Below are 20,554 nucleotides of genomic sequence, written 5' to 3' on the forward strand. Positions count from 1 at the left end.
GGGGTAGTTTATCTTTGTAATCCACTCTTTTTTTAATCTAAAGCTTAAGTGTTTTCAAATCTTTTAAGTTTAAAGTGTTTTTCAAACTAAGTGAAAAAACAACCTGTTGTTTTGTCGAAACAACCGATTGTTTTATACTTACGTGTTTTTGAAAGAGTTTGAAAATTGTTTTGGATGGTTGACTTGCTTTCAAACCAAAACAACCAATTGATTCACTCTTTCAATCGATTGTTTGTTTGAAAACTCTAACAGAATCAGTTTTGTTAGTTAAGTGAGTTTTAAATGTTTTTATAACCGAATACGCTCCTGCTTTAAATGCTTTGACCAAGATTTGAATGCTATAAATAGTTTGTTAATGTTTTATAACAAACAACAAGAAAGAAAAACATATTTGAGTTTTTCAAAGAGCTTTCAAACATTTGAGGTTTTCAGTTTGAGCTTTGGTTATTCAAGAGAGAAGTGGAATAGGATTACATCTGTATTGATTTCAGTTGATTCTGTAACAAGTGTATTTCGTTCTGAAAACTGTGCACATTCTAGTGTTGTAAAGCCAAGAAGGGTTGTGTGCTCTTGAGGTTGTCAATATCAACATTCTTGGTGTGTGTGCTGAGCGAAAGGAAGTGTGTTTCTTGAGGGGATCAAGGTCAATTCTTTGGTTGTGTGTATGTAATCTGGTTTTGATTACCTAGTAGATTCTCCAGTGGTTTATGGGAAACTAGATGTAGCTTTTGGTTTAAGAGTGAACCAGTATAAACTGTTTGTGCATCTCTCTCTTCCTTAAACTCTTTAAATTCAGTTGTTGTTATTTTTTACTGATATAAACAACCGATTGTTTCTGCGAAACAACCGATTGTTTTTCTAGTGGTTTAGTGTTTTGAGCTTTGTTTAACTGAATTCCTAATCTGGTTTCTTGCAAAGAATTTCATTCTAGCGTAAAAAGTTTGTGAAAACCCCCTTTAAATAATTCACCCCCCTTTAGTTTAAAGCCATACATTCTAACAGTCACCACAACAACTAAGTACAGGTTGAAGCTGAACCCTGAGAAGTGTGTGTTCGGGGTAGAAGCAGGCAAGTTCTTGGGGGTTCATACTCACTAAACGTGGGATAGAGGCGAATCCTGAGAAGTGTGCGACGATCATAGCAATGAAAAGCCTGATCTCAGTGAAGGAGGTGCAACAGTTGACAGGACGCATGGTCGCTCTGTCCAGATTCGTATCGGTAGGGGGAGATAAGAGGCATCCTTATTCCCAATGCCTGAAGAGAAATAGCATGTTCATATGGACCAGGGAGTGCGAAGAGGCGTTCCTAAAACTGAAGAAGTACCTAGCCAATCCACCAGTGTTGTGCAAGCCACAGTTGGGTACTCCACTTTGTCTGTACTTCGCAATTACAAAAAAGGCGATCAGTTCGATCCTGATGCAAGAGCAGGAATACGTGCAGAAGCCAATCTACTTTGTCAGCAAAGTATTGCAGGGGCCTGAGGTGAGATACCAAGCCATAGAGAAAGCAACCCTGGCGGTAGTGTTCTCGACACGAAGACTTCCCCACTACTTCCAGAGCTTCACCGTAATAGTGATGACCGACCTTCCAATTCGCAAGGTCTTATAGAAGCTGTATGTGGAAGGAAGCATGGTGCGATGGGCAGTAGAGCTATCAGAGTTTGGTATGCAGTATGAGCCCAGAGGCCCTATTAAAGGCTAGGTTTATGCTGACTTCGTGGTAGAGCTGTCCTCGGCTTCCACGCATCAAGAATGAGCATGTTCCAGATGGGTACTCTCTGTAGACGGTTCCTCCAACCAACAGGGTAGTGGGGTTGGTGTCATCTTGGAAGGGCCAAATGGGTTGCTCATTGAGCAGGCCTTGCGGTTCACTTTCAAGGCCAGTAACAACCAAGCAGAGTATGAGGCCCTGATCGCTGGGAATGCTACTGGCTAAAGAGATGGGTGCGAAAGGTTTGCTGACGAATAGTCACTCCTTGTGATATGAGTTGATATATGAAGATGAAACATCATAAGACACTTTCAAGAATTGGATCAAGATTCTACAAGAAATTCAAGAACACAACAACAATAAGAAAATCAAATGGAAACCCATTTCTAGAACTTCAACTGATTGAAACAAGACAATGAAGCATATGAACTGATTGAAACTTCAATAAGAATATATAAACCATAAAGAACAGCAAACAAACACAAAGAACCAAACTAAAACAGAAACTAAACAAGTTCTACCGATTGAAACATCTAGAAAACAACAAAGACATGTTTTAGAGTTTTTGATATGGAATGGGTATGGAAGAAGAAGATGAAAAGTTGAAGAAAACATATATGGTTGAAGACAATGGGAGTGATCACGCCACTTGGATGGTGGAAGGCTCCAAGATGAATGGGTGTGCCGCCACTATAGGATTCCCAAGACCCACAAGATGAGACAAAGAGAAGGAGAGCAAGTCTCACAAAGAAACCACTCAAATTCTAGAGAGTAACCTCACTTTCAATTTCAATATTCAACTTTCAACTTATGTTTACAAAAGCAAGGCCCCTCTTTATATAGGCATAGAGGACCGATCATGAAAGGTAAGATACATGAAGAGTCACTTTTAAATGAAAAGGCAAGGCATATGAAAAGACAAGGTAAATGCCACCCTTTTTCAAGTCACTTCCTTATTCTAGAAAAGTGATTTTTCCTACTGCTTCCCTTTTAATGTTCTATTTTGAAACTATTCTAAAAAATATTACAAAAGATATTAATTGGCTTGAACCTCATCTTTTGAGAAGACTAATAAGAAGAACTTCAAATGCTTTGGCCTTTGTCCATTTCTCCTATTAACGAGGTCTTTATTTTCTTGTTGAGATGACCCTTCAAGTGTAACATCCTTGGTCATCTTTATGTATTTTTGGATCACATCATGCCCTCCAAGTTGGAGAAAATTCGACCACGAATTTAGTACTCTGCATAAGACAAAGTCAAATTGCAATTACATAAGAGAATGTAAGAAGAGATAGGCAAACTTGACTTAGCATTTTGAAACGTTGGGAGTTCAGAAAAAGATGTCCTATAAACAGACCATGTCGGAAAATATTATTTGGAAATGATGACATTCTTTGGAAAAAATCCTCTTAAAAGGTGAAAGCCATTAGGAGCTATGTAAAAATCATCCTTAACATTATTTATCCAATATGGTGTGGCAGTAGGAACTTTGGGTAATGAAAAAGAAAAAGAAGAAGAATACCTTGGAACACTTGAGGCATAACACGAGTCAACATTAGTGATTTAGTTGATAAAGTATTGTGACTCAGTTTATCATTTCTTTCTTTTTCATTCTCTCTATTTTGCTTCATTGTAATTTGGTCCTCATGGAATTCCTTTGGAGAGAGAGAGACTTTAATGACCAAGCCCATGGAAGTCAAAAGAAAGTTTGTTGGTAAAGCCATCATGAAAAACTTTTCTATCATATTGCCATGGCCTACCCAAAAGAACACGTGTGGCTTCCATTGGTACAACATCACACAAGACCTCATCTTTATATTTACCAATAAAAAATGCAATGAGGACTTGTTTGTTAACAATGATCTCACCTACCTCACTTAACCATTGTAATTTGTAGGGCTTTGTATGAGAGATAGTAGACAATCCAAGCTTATCTACCACTCTTGTACTAGCCACATTAGCACAACTACCCATATCCACTATTAAAGAACATAACTTGTTATTAATGAGACATTTTGTATGAAAAATATTTTCTCTTTGACTTTCATCAGAGGGTTTTAAAACTTGACCAAGCATACGTCTCACAACTAGCAAGTCACCTTCAAGTGGACTTTCGCTTTCATTCTCACTTGGGGATCTAGAAGGTGAGGAATGTCTAGAGGTTTCAGAATCATGCTCACTAACCACTACCCCATCATGTATAAACATATTTCGCTTTGAAGGGCAATTAGAAGCTATGTGACCATATCCTAAGCATTTAAAACATTTCTTACTAGACGATTTTGTTGGTGACTTATGAGTAGAAGTTGAAGGCTTAAAATCTCTAGTTTTGAAAGATGATTCTTTAGGAGGATACTTTGAAAAAGATTTGTTTTTATTTTTCCAAGAGTTGTTGTAGTAGCCATCATTATGAGTATTTTTTAAAGCATTTTTCTTTGAAATTTGAGATGCAACCTTGATGGCAAGGTGAACCAAATTTTGTAAAGATGAATACTCATGAAGTTCCACAACATTTTGAATATCCCTCCTAAGACCACTCACAAATCTAGCCATTTTAGCTTCCTCATTTTCATGCATATCTACTTGAATTAAAAACGTTTCTACCTCCTTGAAATAAGCATCCACACTTAGCGTACCTTGGTGAAGCCGTTGGAGCTTCAACAATAGGTCTTTCCTAAAGTGTGGTGGAACAAATCTATCACGCGTACACTCTTTTAAATCGTTCCAAGAAACCATGGGAGATCTCTTGTTTAGGCCAATGTCCATAAGAGTCTTATGCCACCATTGCATGGCATAGTCTAAAAATTCTAAAGAAGCTAGTCTAACCCTTTGGTCTTCTAAGACCTCATGTACATGAAAAATTTGCTCAACCTTTGCCTCCCAACCCAAATATACATTAGGATCACCATCCCCACTAAAACTAGGCCATTTTACAATTGGAAAATAAGGCTTTGCCACATTTTGGCGCCTATCTTCATGATGATGATGATGCCTCCTCCTTCTATTTTCTTCTTCATGGTCGTGAGAAGTGGAAGAACTTCTTGAAGAATGTCTATGAGAATGACGACTTCCATGGTTGGACCTATCATGAGTCACTTCAAGTCTTTGTAATCTTTCCTCCAATTGTTTTATGGCTTCATCTTTTTGTGCAAGGGAGCGTTTTGCCTCCTTCAATTCACCAAGAATAAATGCTCTTTGTGGAGAGTGTGGTTTGGAAGATTCACCACTTGAATAGGTAGCCATTGTCAAAATGAAAACAACAAACACAAGGAACAAACGATTTCAAGAAAACAAGGTTAGAAAATTGAACAATTATGTTGCGGTAATGGAAAGTAAAAGGCACTTAAAGCACTCCAAGAAATAAATTTTTCCTCAACCAAGCTTCTCTTGGGGTTTGGGTAATTCTCAAATGAAAGATGTCAAAGCAACCCACTCTTTCTCAAAGACAAAACACCACAAAACTTTAAGGAACAATAAAAGACAATCAAGAAAAGGTGTAAACAAGAAAAGGCTATAGCAAAGATATATGACAAACTCAAAGAATATTGAATGAAAAGACAATAAAAAAAATAAGGTACTCAATTAAAAGATAGCACACAAAAGGAACCTAGAGAAAAGCATTAGAATAGGATGAAGAAAACCAAAAACAAAACTACTGGAAAATTGTATAAAATGTCCGTGACTTTACAGATTTATCTGGAACTGTATAATGCAAACTGGAATATGAAAATTAAACCACTGAAACTTCAAGATGTTATCTCAATTTGGGCACTGGAATCACACAAAAACAGTATACCAATTAATTGTGATAAATTTCCGAAAATCACTGCCGCATCACTGTTTTTCCAGAGTAAGAATTTTACACTCTGTATGTAATCCATTTATCATTTTTTTTTTGTATATTGATTTTTGCTATAATTATTTTTTTCTCTCTTTTGTAACACTTCAAACTTCTTAAATCCATAGTTTCAGAATTTTTCAGTAACTACAAAATTTTTGATAAACCAAACAGTCAGCACGTTTTCAAGAAAAACAGAGGAAACCTAATTCGGAATGAAAAAACAGAATTGAGAACTTCAAAAGACACAATAGAATTGATGTTTAAGAAATTGTATGGATCTAATACACAAGCATGAACTCAAAACTAAAAATAAAAGGCACCAAAGGATAAAAAACAGTAATATAAAACTGCACTCAAATAAAAGCAATCAACCAAAATTATCAAGAAAAGTACTACATAGAGTTGATGACATTTTGGGAGAAACATGACTTGACAAAACTTATATGTATTCAAAAATCAAAATGACTCAAACACAATTAATTTGTACCAAATAAAACAGCAAGAAAGACTCAATAACAGCAAAAAAAACAGAACAACACACACAAAAAGGAACCTAAAAAAATTCTGCAGAAAATAAAGTGCTGGTAAATGCAAATTGCTTGAATTAAAAGTGTCAAATCAACTCAAAACAAGAACAAACCCATGGCTCATGATACCACATGATATGAGTTGATATATGAATATGAAACATCATAAGACACTTTCAAGAATTGGATCAAGATTCTACAAGCAATTCAAGAACACAACAAGGACAAGAAAACCAAATGGAAACCCATTTCTAGAACTTCAACCGATTGAAACAAGACAATGAAGCATATGAACCGATTGAAATATCAATAGGAACATGTAAACCATAAAGAACAACAAATAAACACAAAGAACCGAACTAAAACAAAAACTAAACAAGTTCTACCGATTGAAACATCAAGAAAACAACAAAGACATGTTTTAGAGTTTTTTGATATGGAATGGGTATGGAAGAAGAAGATGAAAAGTTGAAGAAGACTTATGTGGTTGAAGACAATAAGAGTGATCACGCCACTTGGATGGTGGAAGGCTCCAAGATGAATGGGAATGCCACCACTATAGGATTCCCAAGACCCACAAGATGAGACAAAGAGAAGGAGAGCAAGTCTCACAAAGAAACCATTCAAATTCTAGAGAGTAACCTCACTTTCAATTTTGTACCGCCCTGGTAGTCGGAAATGATGACGTGGCATCAAGCTATTGTATAGGCGTGTTGATGGGATGCCTGGTTGGCAGAAGGGAAGGAAGTCGGGGGGCTCGTGTAGTCGCCAGTTATTAAGTTGGTGTGCTCCGATCTCCAGCACACCAGAACCGGCGATCACCGGGTTAAAGATGAAGTCGCCAGATGTAAACCCAGGCGACCAAGTGACTACAGATCGCCAAGACAGGCACATCGCCGAAGATGAAGGCAGGTAGACATTTCCCAGCTGGCCAGAGGATGAGGTCGGGGGACAGCTTGCTTGAGCATACACGGTGAAACAGGTGGTGCAGATCATGAAGGCGGCCGGCGAGACCACAGGGAAGGTGTGTACGAAGGCACCCTAACTCGCCAATCCAGAAGAGATCGCGCTCCAAGTTAACTATGCACTGAGTAGTATCATGCATAAGTAACTTAGCCAAAGGAGAGTCAGAAGTAGCGCCCAAGTCAAGGAGGCTCCAGATGATGGCACGTGTACATCTGGATGCGAGCCACGTGTCCAGATGTGTAACTGCCAGGAGAGAGAAAGTGTCCAGGTATATAAGGGTTTCCCAACGAACTTCTGAGGTACGCACGTTCAGATTGTCTTCTTTACGCTTGCGAGTTCTTGAGTATACTGAGAGAGAACTGGTTCACGGTTCCTTGAGAGTTCTTGAGTGTTACTCTTAGTAATTGGTGGTTCAGTCACTGACTTGGGCGTTGGAGTGCGATTGGCCGCAGCGGCGCCGTTATGTTCTTTTGCAGGTTCTTGAGGTGGATCGCGGCGAAGGACGGAGGCAAACGCGGCGCATACGTCGATCCAAGTTTGACGAGGCAAAGCTCCAGCGTTTTGGTCAACAGGCAGGATCATCAGGCGCCCACCGTGGGGCCGTGTAAAACCTGTTCCCATCCACAGCGTGAGTTCTTGGAGGTTTCTGCAGATTCTGTGTGGTTGTGTGCTGGTGCAACCATTGTTCGCTGTTCATCTAGGTTTTGTTCGGTGATTCCGCGTTTTCCACCGTTCATCTGGGTTTTTGTTCGGTGAGGTGAAGTTTTCTGCTGATTGCGCGAGTTTTGTTCGGTGAAATCTGAGTTCTTTGGCTCGTTTTGCTTTTCGTGGAGGAAGCGTTGGTTTCTGGTGGAGTTGCAGGTTTCTGTGGAGGTTCGCTGTGTTCTGGAGGTTTCTTTCGCAGTTTCGTGAAGTTCTGACCGATTGATCGCTGAATCGATCGTCGCTGAAGGAAGTGTTGTTCATTGCACTCTGTGATTCGTCAAGTTTCATGAGAAAAATGAGAAGCAATCGTTCAAGTCCAGTTGCGCCCGTTGCTGCTGAAGGCGCCAGCGCCATGACTATGGCGCAGATTGTGGAAATCATGCGTTCGTTGCAGGCGAATGTGGAAGCCTCGCGTATAGAGCAGGCGAGAATGCATAAGGACCTGGTCGCCTCTCGGGCCAGGAATGATGAGCTTAGCAAAGTGACTGAAGAGCTGCGTCAAGCTCTTCAGGAGCAGCGAGGGCGTCCAGTTGCTGAAGAGGTCGCGCCGTCAACGCCGCCTCGTGTTTTCCCTATGCCTTTCGCTCAGGCGATTACTGACACGCCTATCCCTGCGAGTGTGGTACCGGTGAAGGCTGTTTTCACCGGCGTGGAGGATCCCGAAGCTCATCTCACCACGTTCCATACGCAGATGATGCTGTCAGGAGGATCAGACACCGTGTACTGCAAGATGTTTGTAAGCACACTCCAGGGAACGACGCTGGAATGGTTTGTGAGCCTGCCTACAGGTCACATAACCAACTTCCAACAGTTTTCAAAGATCTTCGTCGAGCAGTACATCGTGAACAAGGCACCGCCCAGGGTGTCTTATGATTTGTTTGACATAAGGCAGTATCAGGGAGAGTCCCTCAGGGACTACCTGAATCGTTTTGGGGCGCAGATGGTCCGATCGCCAGCCAAAGATGAAGAAATGCTGGTCTACGCGTTTAAGAAGGGCGTGCTGCCGGGACCATTCTGCGAGGCATTGATCAGGGCTCACCCTGCCACGTTTGCTGAGGTCAGGCGACTTGCGATGGCCCACATCGCCGATGAGAGTGAAGTCGCCGAGAAGAGGGGAAGCGTGGCTCCTGCCAGGCCACGTGCCCAAACCAGGATCCAGCCACAGAGGGTGCTGGAGACAGCGGCGACCAGGAGGGATCAGAGGACTCACCATCCTTATGATCCAAGGAAGAACAAGGGCAGGGGCCAAGGACGCTCTCAACCAGCACGCCGGGAGTACAATCGCTCGCCAAAGCACAAGTTTGTCATGGGATTGGCGGACCTGATCGCCATTCCCAATATATCCGCTAGGTTGAAAGCGCCTGAGAAGGTGGGCGACAAGGTGCTGGGACCAAAGCTAGACGCCTGGTGTGAGTTTCACCAGGGCTTTGGCCACACCGTGGATTCGTGTTTGGCTTTGGGATACCAGCTCGACGATCTGGTCAAGAGCGGGTTCCTAAACGACTACTTGCTGGACAGAAGGACGGGGGGCACGTCGAGCTCCCAACCAGCAGGTGGAGAGGCTCAGCAGCACGAGATGCCCACACACGGGGAAATCCACACCATTGCAGGAGGTTTCTCGGGTGGTGGATGCACCGCATCACAGAGGAAGAAGTACGCGAGGTCTGTGATGACGGTGGATATGTTTGAAGACCACTCGCCGGATGTGGACATTACGTTCACCAAGCAAGATCTTCGGGACGTTGTGCCTCATGACAACGATCCCATAGTCATCTCGTTGATCACAGCAGGAAGAAAGGTCCACAGGGTTCTGGTAGACCAAGGAAGCTCGGCAGACGTGATGTTCTGGCCGACTTTCACGCAGTTGGAGCTACCCCTTGACCAGCTGAGGCCCTATGGAGGGTGTTTGTATGGTTTCGCTGGCGACCAGGTAGAGGTCAGGGGGTACATAGAGTTGAGGACTACGTTTACAGATGAGGCGGGTTCGAGAACAGAGAAAATCAAGTACCTTGTCGTAAATGCTCCCTCAGCATACAACATTCTGCTGGGAAGACCCACGCTCAACAGGATAGGCGCTATACCGTCGACCCGGCACATGAAGGTGAAGTTGCCGTCTATGGAGGGGGTGGTGATCACCATCAAATCCGACCAGAAAGAAGCGAAGAAGTGCTATGAGAATAGCCTGAAGAACAAGAGGTCGGTGAGTTACGTGACAACCACCCCGCCTCCTGGTGTAAAGCCCAGATCGACGGTAATAGAAGAGACCGCCGGAAGAGATGTGGTGATGGTGGATGCTGAGCTGGGGGAGGGGAACGCCGGTCTGGAGGAAGAAGAGGCGAGGAATCGCCCTGGGGAAGCGAGGGAGCTGGGAATCGCCAGGGCGGTGATCGCCAGAGAAACCAGGCCAAAACCCGTCGAGCAGTGGCTCGAGAGAGAGATCGGAGGAAAGATCTTCAAGCTGGGAAGATCCCTGGAGGTCGAGCTCCAGGACCAGATCGCCAAGGTGATAGAGCGGCATCTGGATGCGTTTGCATGGTCCGCTTCGGACATGCCCGGGATCGATCCCGACTTCTTGTGCCATCATTTGGCGATGGACAACTTGGTGAGACCAGTGCGGCAGAGGAGAAGAAAGTTCAACGAGGAGAGGAGGCAGGCGATTAGAGATGAAACCCAGAAGCTCCTCGCTGCAGGCCATATCAGGGAGGTACAGTACCCCGATTGGCTAGCCAATGTCGTGCTCGTGAAGAAGAGTAATGGGAAATGGCGCATGTGCGTCGATTTCACTGATCTGAATAAGGCTTGCCCGAAGGACTCATATCCTTTACCAAGCATAGACGCCCTGGTGGACAGTGCTGCAGGGTGTAAGTTGTTGAGTTTCCTGGATGCCTTCTCGGGGTATAACCAGATCAAGATGCATCCCATGGATGAAGAGAAAACTGCCTTCATGACCGAGAGATCGTGCTACTGCTACAAGGTGATGCCGTTTGGCCTGAAGAACGCGGGGGCCACGTACCAGAGGTTGATGGATCGAGTACTTGCACCCATGCTGGGAAGGAATGTGCAAGCGTACGTGGATGACATGGTCGTGACCTCGCCAGAGAAAAGCAAGCACGTTGCGGACTTGGAAGAGTTGTTCACTACGATCGCCAAGTTTAGGTTGAAGCTGAATCCCGAAAAGTGCATCTTTGGCGTGGAGGCTGGAAAGTTCTTGGGTTTCCTCTTAACTGAGAGAGGAATAGAAGCCAACCCTGATAAGTGCGCCACCATCTTGGCGATGAGGAGCCCGACCACTGTGAAGGAAGTACAACAGCTTACAGGTCGGATGGCCGCCCTGTCTCGCTTCGTGTCAGCTAGCGGAGAGAAGGGCCATCCCTATTTCCAGTGTTTAAGGCGCAATAACAAATTTGCCTGGACGAAGGAGTGTGAGGAAGCCTTCGTCAAGCTTAAGGAATATCTGGCGAGCCCGCCAGTTTTGTGCAAACCGCTGGTGGGAACCCCTCTCAGGTTGTATTTTGCTGTAACTGAGAGGGCGGTGAGTGCGGTGCTCGCCCAGGACCAAGATCATGCTCAGAAGCCTATTTATTTTGTTAGTAAGGTGCTGCAGGGCCCCGAAACGAGATATCAGGCTCTGGAGAAGGCTGCGCTGGCTGTGGTATTTTCGGCGAGGAGGTTGCGCCACTATTTCCATAGCTTCACGATACTGGTGATGACCGACTTGCCCATCCAGAAGGTCTTGAAGAAGCCTGACGTTGCTGGGAGGATGGTGAAGTGGGCAGTGGAGCTGTCGGAGTTTGATATTAAGTATGAGCCCCGAGGTCCGATTAAGGGACAGATCTTCGCAGATTTCGTGGTCGAGCTCTCATCTGAGGCGACACGAGTTGAAGGGGACGACTTTCGTTGGGTGCTTTCAGTGGATGGATCGTCGAACCAGCAGGGTAGCGGTGCTGGAGTCATCTTGGAGGGACCCAACGGCGTGCTGATCGAACAATCTTTGAGGTTTGCCTTCAAGGCCAGCAACAATCAAGCAGAGTATGAGGCGCTGATCGCCGGAATCTTGCTGGCCAAAGAGATGGGAGCTAGGGTCCTGATGGCAAAGAGTGACTCGCTGCTAGTCACGGGGCAAGTAACAGGCGAGTTCCAGGCTAAAGATCCACAAATGGCGGCTTACCTGGAGTATGTACAGGAATTGAAGAGTTCCTTTGTCTCTTTTGAAGTAGTGCATATGCCCAGAGAGCAGAATGCCCGAGCTGACTTGCTAGCTAAGCTCGCCAGTTCAGGCAAGTGGGGTAGGCAGAGGACGGTGATTCAAGAAACTCTGAAGACGCCGAGAGCATTTGTAGCAGATCACCTGGTTCTTCAGATAAGCAAGTCGACGGAGAAAGCGGCGAGGAGTCACAGATCCCTGACTCAAGAGACCTTGAGGTCACCAAGAATAAGAGCATGTCGGGGAGAGAAGGTGAACATGACGCAGGTCTGCACGACCCATGAGCCAGACACCTGGATAACACAGTACAAGCGGTGCCTGGCAGATGGCCTTCTCCCGCTGGATCCGACAGAGGCTAGGAAGATAAAGAAGAATTCTAGCAAGTTCACAATGATTGATGGCGAGTTGTACAGGTTTGGGTTCACTCACCCACTCTTGGAGTGTGTGCACGGGGAAAAATGTACAAGAATTATGGCAGAGCTCCATGAGGGGATATGCGGAAGCCACGTCGGGGGTCGAGCTCTGGCCGCACGGACTCTCCGTGCAGGTTACTATTGGCCAACAATGAGAGAAGACTGCAAGAAGTATGCGCAGTGTTGCAAGCAATGCCAGCAGCACGCCGATTGGCACAAGGCACCTCCCGAGGAGTTGAAGTCGATTTACAACCCTTGGCCATTTCATACATGGGGAATCGACATCCTAGGGCCATTCCCGCTGGCGATCAGGCAAATGAAGTACCTGGTGGTGGCGATTGAATATTTCACCAAGTGGATCGAAGCAGAACCAGTGGCCCAGATCACAGCACACAAGATCGAAGGTTTCGTGTGGAAGAACATTGTGTGCCGGTTTGGTGTGCCCAAGCGCCTGGTGTCGGACAATGGGACTCAGTTTGCAAGTCACCTGTTGAAGAAGCTGTGCGAAGGGGTGGGAATTCAACAAGTGTTTGCATCCGTCGAGCACCCTCAGACGAATGGCCAAGTAGAGTCAGCCAATCGGGTGTTGCTAAGAGGTTTGAAGAGAAGGCTAGAGAAAGCCAAAGGAAGTTGGGCTGAGGAGGTGCCCCGTATAGTCTGGGCGTACCACACCACCGAGCAGTCAGGAACCCATGAGACCCCGTTCAGCTTGGTCTATGGATGCGACGCAATGATTCCAGTAGAAATCCAAGAGAGCTCGCCGAGATTCCAGAACTTTGTAGCGGAAGACTCGAATGAGGAGAGAAGGCTAAATCTGGATTTGCTGGATGAGGTCAGGGAAGAGACGAGATTAAAAGCTGAGGCGGTGAAGAGAAGGATTGAACGAAGATATAACTCGAAGGTGATGCCGAGACAGTTCAAAGAGGGCGACCTGGTGATGAGAAAGGCCCACCAGTACGAGATGGAGAATAAGCTGTCGCCTAAGTGGACGGGACCGTTCAGAATAACCGAGGCACTCGGGAACGGCGCCTACCGCTTAGAGACATTGGAAGGAGGGGCGATTCCTCGCACTTGGAACGCCACGCACCTCAAGTTATATTATAGTTAAGAACTTTGTAAGTAAAGACAAACACGAAGTTATATTACAATGTTTCTGTTAAAACAGTTTGGAGGGGGCACTCTTTTTTCCCTAAGGAGGGTTGTTAATGAGGCCACCCAATAAAGAAGAGTTTTCGAAGTTTAAGGTGTTTTAGATTGCATGCTTGTTGTTTTCCGAAAGTTTTGAAGAAAGACCTTGTCACTTATATGTGATTTAAGGCAAGTAAAGATATATTGCATGCTTTCTAAAAAGTTTCTAAGTCCTCATCGTCTTTCGGCGATTGGAGGCACCAGTTAAAGTTAAAGTCCTCATCGTCTTTCGGCGATCGGAGGCACCAGTTAAAGTTAAAGTCCTCATCGTCTTTCGGCGATCGGAGGCACCAGTTAAAGTTAAAGTCCTCATCGTCTTTCGGCGATCGGAGGCACCAGTTAAAAGACCTCAACGCCCTCGCGCGTTATGAGGCGAGATAAAGACCTCCTCGCCGTCGAGCGAGTGCAGGCGAGGAAGAGTAAAAAGTCCTCAGTGTTTCTGGGGGGAGAAGATGTAACCCCTGAGGCAATGTAGAGGCACCAGTGAAAAGTCCTCAGTGTTTCTGGGGGGGAGAAGATGTAACCCTTGGGGCTATGTAGAGGCACCAGTGAAAAGTCCTCAGTGTTTCTGGGGGGAGAAGATGTAACCCCTGGGGCAATGTAGAGGCACCAGCAAAAAGTCCTCAGTGTTTCTGGGGGGGAGGAGATGTAACCCCTGGGGCAATGTAGAGGCACGAGTTAAAGACCTTCTCGTCGTCGAGCGAGTTCAGGCGAGTTAAAGACCTTCTCGCCGATGAGCGAGTTCAGGAAAGTTAAAGACCTTCTCGCCGATGAGCGAGTTCAGGCGAGTTAAAGACCTTCTCGCCAACGAGCGAGTTCAGGCAAGATAAAATCCTTCTCGTCTCGAACGAGTTCAGGTATGGTGTAAAGGGTGGAAGAAGTTTGGAGGGTGGCTGAGGTAGGTTCGAAGAGAACGCCTAGCCACCCGGTCTCTCGTTCGGAAGCTCAGGGAGGTAGAGAAAGATCCGAAAGGCGCCTCTACCCCCAAATAAAGGAACAATGGCCAAGTTGTGAAGGCAGGAGGAAGTTGATGTCACCAAGAGTCTTTGGCGATCAGGAAAGGTTCAAGCAATGGCGAGAAAGTCAAGACCCGTTTTCATAAGGCAGATCAGATGAGCGGTGTCTTAAGCCATTAGTTGAGTTGAAGTTCGTTATTTGAAGAGCGATTTCACGCTAAGGTTCGTTACCTTGAGGTTACAAGTTGTTAGAGTGATTGTTGTTCGAAAATCGGTGGTTCGAAGCAGTTAAGTATACAATTACGCTTACGAGGTTACTAAGTTAATTTCTTTGAAGTAAATTGTGCAAGGAAAGGTAAAGCAGACAAAGAAGTTACAAGAAGAAGCGCAAAGACTTTATCATAAAGTAGACATCAGTTCAAGGTACATATACAGAAAAAGGGAAAGTCTATTACAATTATGTGTAGGGAGAAAGCATAAGAATCGTGGATGGAGGGAAGCAATCAATCTTCAGAAGGAACAACCTTCCCGTCCACCACCTCGTTATTGAGAGACACCATGGTAAGATCCAAGTCGGGGTACAGGCAGGCGAACTGTTCCTGGGCGGCCTCGAATCCAGCAGCGAGAATCTGGGCAGAGCTCAGATTAAGTTCTTCGATCTGTTTCTTTAGCCCCTCGTTCTGCTGCTTCAGCTCTTCAGCTTGTTTCTTGAGTTCTTCAATGGTTTCTCGAGCTTGAAGAAGGTCTTCAGCAACCTTCTTGGATTCTGCCTGCACCTGGGCCAGTTCTGCGGCGATCTTCCCGTTTTCTTCGTTGGCTTCAGCGAGCTTGGCCACGGTGTCGTCTCTCTCCTTCTCCACCTTCCCCAAGAAGACCTCCCGATCGGCTGACCTTTTCTCGAGGTTCTTTACCTTGGCGGCGTCTGCTTTGATCAACGCCTCCAGGTCAGCCACTTTGACGCGATAGGGCACCAGCTTGCTCTCCAGCTCAATCTTCTCTTGAGCCAAAAGCTGCACCTTATGGCGTAGATCGGTGGCCTCCTTGCGTGCCACCCGGAGCTCAGTGCTCATAGCATCTTCCACTCGGGAGTGTTCGATCTCGCCGAGTGTTAGATTGCAGGATAACCTCTCCGCCTCAATCCTTATGGTGCTATTCTCAGTTCGGAGTGCGAAGAGGTCATCCTGGAGCTTCTTGGTGGAACTCTCCACAGCTTTAGATATGATGGAGGGGAAATCCTCCGCCATCATCTTCAGTTTTGCTGAGAAGGGCTCCCACACCCTTTTGACCTCAAGAGAGAGATTTGCTTGTGGAGGCACCGGGGGGGCTTGTTGTTGGTTCTCGCCGCCACCTTCTTGAGTTGGTTGTTCAATGAGTGCTTCTTGGCGTGGTGGCGAAGTCGGGGATTCAGTGATAAGGATTGGAGAGTTGTGAGCACCCTCATCCCTGACTGGTGCGGCGTTTGCGGTTGAGGCGTTTGAAGGAGGACCCCCTCCAGCTGATACATAGGGCGTGGAGGCGCTCGGGAGGTTCTCCATGAAGTTGGGCTCGGCGGCCTCAACCACAGGAGGTGCAGACGCCAGAGGAATCGCTTGGACTGGCGAGGTGGGAGCTGGTGGAGGAAGCAGCGTTGGAGGCGGAGCGGGTGTGGAAGGTGGTGTTGATGTTGGAGGAGGAGGTGGAGCAGATGGTGAAGAAGGCGCCACCCTCTTCCTCTTGGTGACGAGGCCATCTTCAGTCGCCTCGTCGTCCTCTTCTTCTTCCTCATGAACCACTTGAGGGGTTTTCCTCTTTGGTTTCCTGAGGATAAGCTTTTTGCGCTGATTGGCGGGCTGGGCCTCGGAGGAAGTTGGGCCTTTGGGTGGCGATCTGCCTTGTGCAGCGGCGATCTCCACCACTGAGTTTGGCACGGTCTGGGAACCCGACGCCAACCCGTGGGCTCGGGCGAGCGCCCTCAGTTCAGCAAGTTTTCCCTGGCCCAACACACGATCTGCATAATGCAAAGATACATGGGTTAGCTCAGAGAGAAAAATAAACGCATAAGTCAGTATGCAGCAAAAGCAGATAAGTGGTGCAGAAAGTAAAACCAAAGTCTTGTGCACAACAGACAAGACGCCCAGAAACAGTTAGCAGAGGTAATGTCAAGGTAACGACTTAGACGTTGAGGTGAGTTCTAACCTATGCGAACTTCGAGTTGATCTTCGAAGAACTCGAAGGAGATGAGCGTAGTGGTGAGGAAGGTAATGTTGGCGTCTGCCACGCTTTTCCAGAAGAAGCACAGATCCTTGTCCAAAGCACCCATGCTGTCCGGACTCCTTGGCCTCCTGAAGCTGCCTTTGGACTCTTTAGTCCCCTTGTTTACCCAATACAAGGGGAAGCCGTCGAGCAGTGAGGCGTCCTTGTCGTTTGGGCGCACCTGGACAAACTTGCCCTTCCAGTCTTTGTAAGATTGCTGGAAGATAGAGAGGATTGACCTCCCAGCAATCCCGTTAAGACTCACCCACAGGCGATCTCCTGGGTGCTTGGCTTCGAAAAGGAAGAGAAAAACGTCCACTGACGCTGGCAAGCCCAGATGGTCGCACATGATCTGGAACGCCCGCACGAACGCCCAGCTATTGGGATGGAGCTGGGCGGCGGCGATGTCGAGCTCGGTGAGTAGCTCCCTTTCAAAACGAGTGAAGGGAAACCTAAGTTTCACCTTCTTGAACATGGTGATGTATACGAAGCAGAACAACCCGCCGTTGTTCCCTTTGTCGTTGGCGCACACTGGCATGTCGGGGGGGCAAGGTAGCACCATCATCTTGTCGTCATGCTCCTTGTGGAACGACAGGTGAGGCTCGTCCCCTTTCTTCAATCGAAGAACTGCCCCAGCAGAGTTTACAGAGGAGGTTTCCTTCAACAAGGTCGGGGTGGCCCATGGGTATAATTTTTTGAAGTCAGGGGAAGGAACGAAGGCTCCTCCGGCGACAGGTGGACTAGCCTGAGCCAGGTTAGAGCGGGAGGGTGCAGGCCTCTCAGCCTGGGAAGAAGAAGCACCAGGTGCTCGCGGTTGGTTGTGTGCTTGAGATGAAGGGTTTCGTGACGAGGGAGGAGGATTTGGGGTGATCTTTGAGCGAGCCATCGCGGAAACTGCAAAGGAAGAAGAAAAGAAAAGGTGATCAGGGTTCGCAGAGGCTGACTCGATCGTGAAAGAAGGGTGAAAAACGAACGAACGAAGGTTCGTTGTGACGAAGACGAAGCCCTAAGTTACGAGAAAGGAGAAATAGAAGAAACAGCCCACAGCGTATGCACCAGACAGTTAATGGATGATGCCAATCGGTTAAAATGCAGGAAAAATCAGCAGAAGAAGTAAATGGGGTACCTTTTTATGATCGGAAGAGCGATGAAGGAAGTTGAAGATTCAGGGGGTTGAAGAGCGTCGTGAGCTTTTGCAGAAGAAACTTGAAGCGTTTGAGAAAACGAAGAAGTGATGGAACAGTGGAGTGAAATGGGTTTAAGGGTTTTTCGAATGGGTTTGGGAAGCGCAAACGACAATTGAAGGTAACCGTTGATGAAGCCACGTGTCAAGCGATGGGAGGAGTGTTTGGTGGAGCGTCAGGAAAGCAGAAAGTACAACCGCTTGGAATTCTGCGCCAGCGCCACGTAGATTGGTATTGACGTGACTCCTTTAGTCTTTTCGCTGGACAAGTCTTCGCTTAAGACTGGGGGGCTTGTGTACCGCCTTGGTAGTCGGAAATAATGACGTGGCATCAAGCTATTGTATAGGCGTGTTGATGGGATGCCTGGTTGGCAGAAGGGAAGGAAGTCGGGGGACTCGTGTAGTCGCCAGTTATTAAGTTGGTGTGCTCCGATCTCCAGCACACCAGAACCGGCGGTCACCGGGTTAAAGATGAAGTCGCCAGATGTAAACCCAGGCAACCAAGTGACTAGAGATCGCCAAGACAGGCACATCGCCGAAGATGAAGGCAGGTAGACATTTCCCAGCTGGCCAGAGGATGAGGTCGGGGGACAGCTTGCTTGAGCATACACGGTGAAACAGGTGGTGCAGATCATGAAGGCGGTCGGCGAGACCACAGGGAAGGTGTGTACGAAGGCACCCTAACTCGCCAATCCAGAAGAGATCGCGCTCCAAGTTAACTATGCACTGAGTAGTATCATGCATAAGTAACTTAGCCAAAGGAGAGTCAGAAGTAGCGCCCAAGTCAAGGAGGCTCCAGATGATGGCACGTGTACAACTGGATGCGAGCCACGTGTCCAGATGTGTAACTGCCAGGAGAGAGAAAGTGTCCAGGTATATAAGGGTTTCCCAACGAACTTCTGAGGTACGCACGTTCAGATTGTCTTCTTTACGCTTGCGAGTTCTTGAGTATACTGAGAGAGAACTGGTTCACGGTTCCTTGAGAGTTCTTGAGTGTTACTCTTAGTAATTGGTGGTTCAGTCACTGACTTGGGCGTTGGAGTGCGATCGGCCGCAGCGGCGCCGTTCTGTTCTTTTGCAGGTTCTTGAGGTGGATCGCGGCAAAGGACGGAGGCAAACGCGGCACATACGTCGATCCAAGTTTGACGAGGCAAAGCTTCAGCGTTTTGGTCAACAGGCAGGATCAGCAGGCGCCCACCGTGGGGCCGTGTAAAACCTGTTCCCATCCACAGCGTGAGTTCTTGGAGGTTTCTGCAGATTCTGTGTGGTTGTGTGCTGGTGCAACCATTGTTCGCTGTTCATCTAGGTTTTGTTCGGTGATTCCGCGTTTTCCACCGTTCATCTGGGTTTTTGTTCGGTGAGGTGAAGTTTTCTGCTGATTGCGCGAGTTTTGTTCGGTGAAATCTGAGTTCTTTGGCTCGTTTTGCTTTTCGTGGAGGAAGCGTTGGTTTCTGGTGGAGTTGCAGGTTTCTGTGGAGGTTCGTTGTGTTCTTGAGGTTTCTTTCGCAGTTTCGCGAAGTTCTGACCGATTGATCGCTGAATCGATCGTCGCTGAAGGAAGTGTTGTTCATTGCACTCTGTGATTCGTCAAGTTTCATGAGAAAAATGAGAAGCAACCGTTCAAGTCCAGTTGCGCCCGTTGCTGCTGAAGGCGCCAGCACCATGACTATGGCGCAGATGGTGGTTGTTGCTGAACCATACCACATAGTTCCAGCAACGACAAAAGCTGCAAAAAAGACAGCAGCAATACTGCTAGAAAGGACAGTTTCAATATTTCCCATACGTAATCCTTTATATAGACGTTGGGGTGGACGCACACTAAGATGGAAAAGACCCGCTAATATGCCCAACGTTCCTGCCGCAATATGATGAGAAGCTACCCCCCCCCCCCCCCCCCCCCCCGGAACAAAAGGATCAAAACCTCCCACACCCCACGCGGGATTTACGGATTGTATCCTTCCAGTCAGTCCATAAGGATCAGACACCCATATTCCGGGACCATACAATCCTGTTACATGAAATGCGCCAAAACCAAAACAAGCTACTCCCGCAAGAAATAAATGAATTCCAAAAATTTTTGGCAAATCCAAAGAAGGTTTTCCAGTACGTTCATCACAAAAGATTTCTAGATCCCAATAAACCCAATGCCAAATAGCCGCTAAAAAGCACAAGCCTGAAAACACAATATGTGCTCCGGCCACACCTTCGTAACTCCAAATACCCGGATTCGTTATAGCCCCTCCTGTGATATTCCAACCGCCCCACGAATTAGTTATTCCTAAACAAGTCATGAAAGGAATAACGAACATACCCTGTCTCCACATTGGATCAAGAACAGGGTCAGAGGGATAAAAAACTGCTAATTCATATAGAGCCATCGAATCGGCCCAACCAGCAACTAGAGCTGTGTGCATTATATGAACAAAAAGCAAACGGCCCGGATCATTTAATACAACAGTATGAACACGATACCAAGGTAAACCCATGAAAAAATACCCCTTCAACAAAAAATAGACACTGTGTAACTTTATTGCACTGGAAAAAAATTATTATAGCCTTTCAGTAGATTCTCTTGGAAAATGGAACAATCGTATTTGTAGAAATAAAAGAAACAGATTTATTCTATACC

The 20,554-nt window shown here is 46.5% G+C and overlaps 1 pseudogene across 1 annotated transcript; it reads right to left on the reverse strand.

The window, feature by feature from the left end:
* Positions 1 to 5,678: 5,678 nt before the first annotated feature.
* Positions 5,679 to 20,545, reverse strand: LOC137809089 (photosystem II CP47 reaction center protein pseudogene; annotated as a pseudogene). Its single transcript, XR_016518288.1, has 2 exons — positions 19,587 to 20,545; positions 5,679 to 5,753 (listed from the first exon to the last, which is right to left on the reverse strand). The product of XR_016518288.1 is annotated as a photosystem II CP47 reaction center protein pseudogene (transcript).
* Positions 20,546 to 20,554: the final 9 nt, after the last annotated feature.

Source organism: Phaseolus vulgaris, chromosome 2 (assembly GCF_051622355.1).
Source record: "Phaseolus vulgaris cultivar YP4 chromosome 2, ASM5162235v1, whole genome shotgun sequence".
NCBI lineage: Eukaryota > Viridiplantae > Streptophyta > Magnoliopsida > Fabales > Fabaceae > Phaseolus > Phaseolus vulgaris.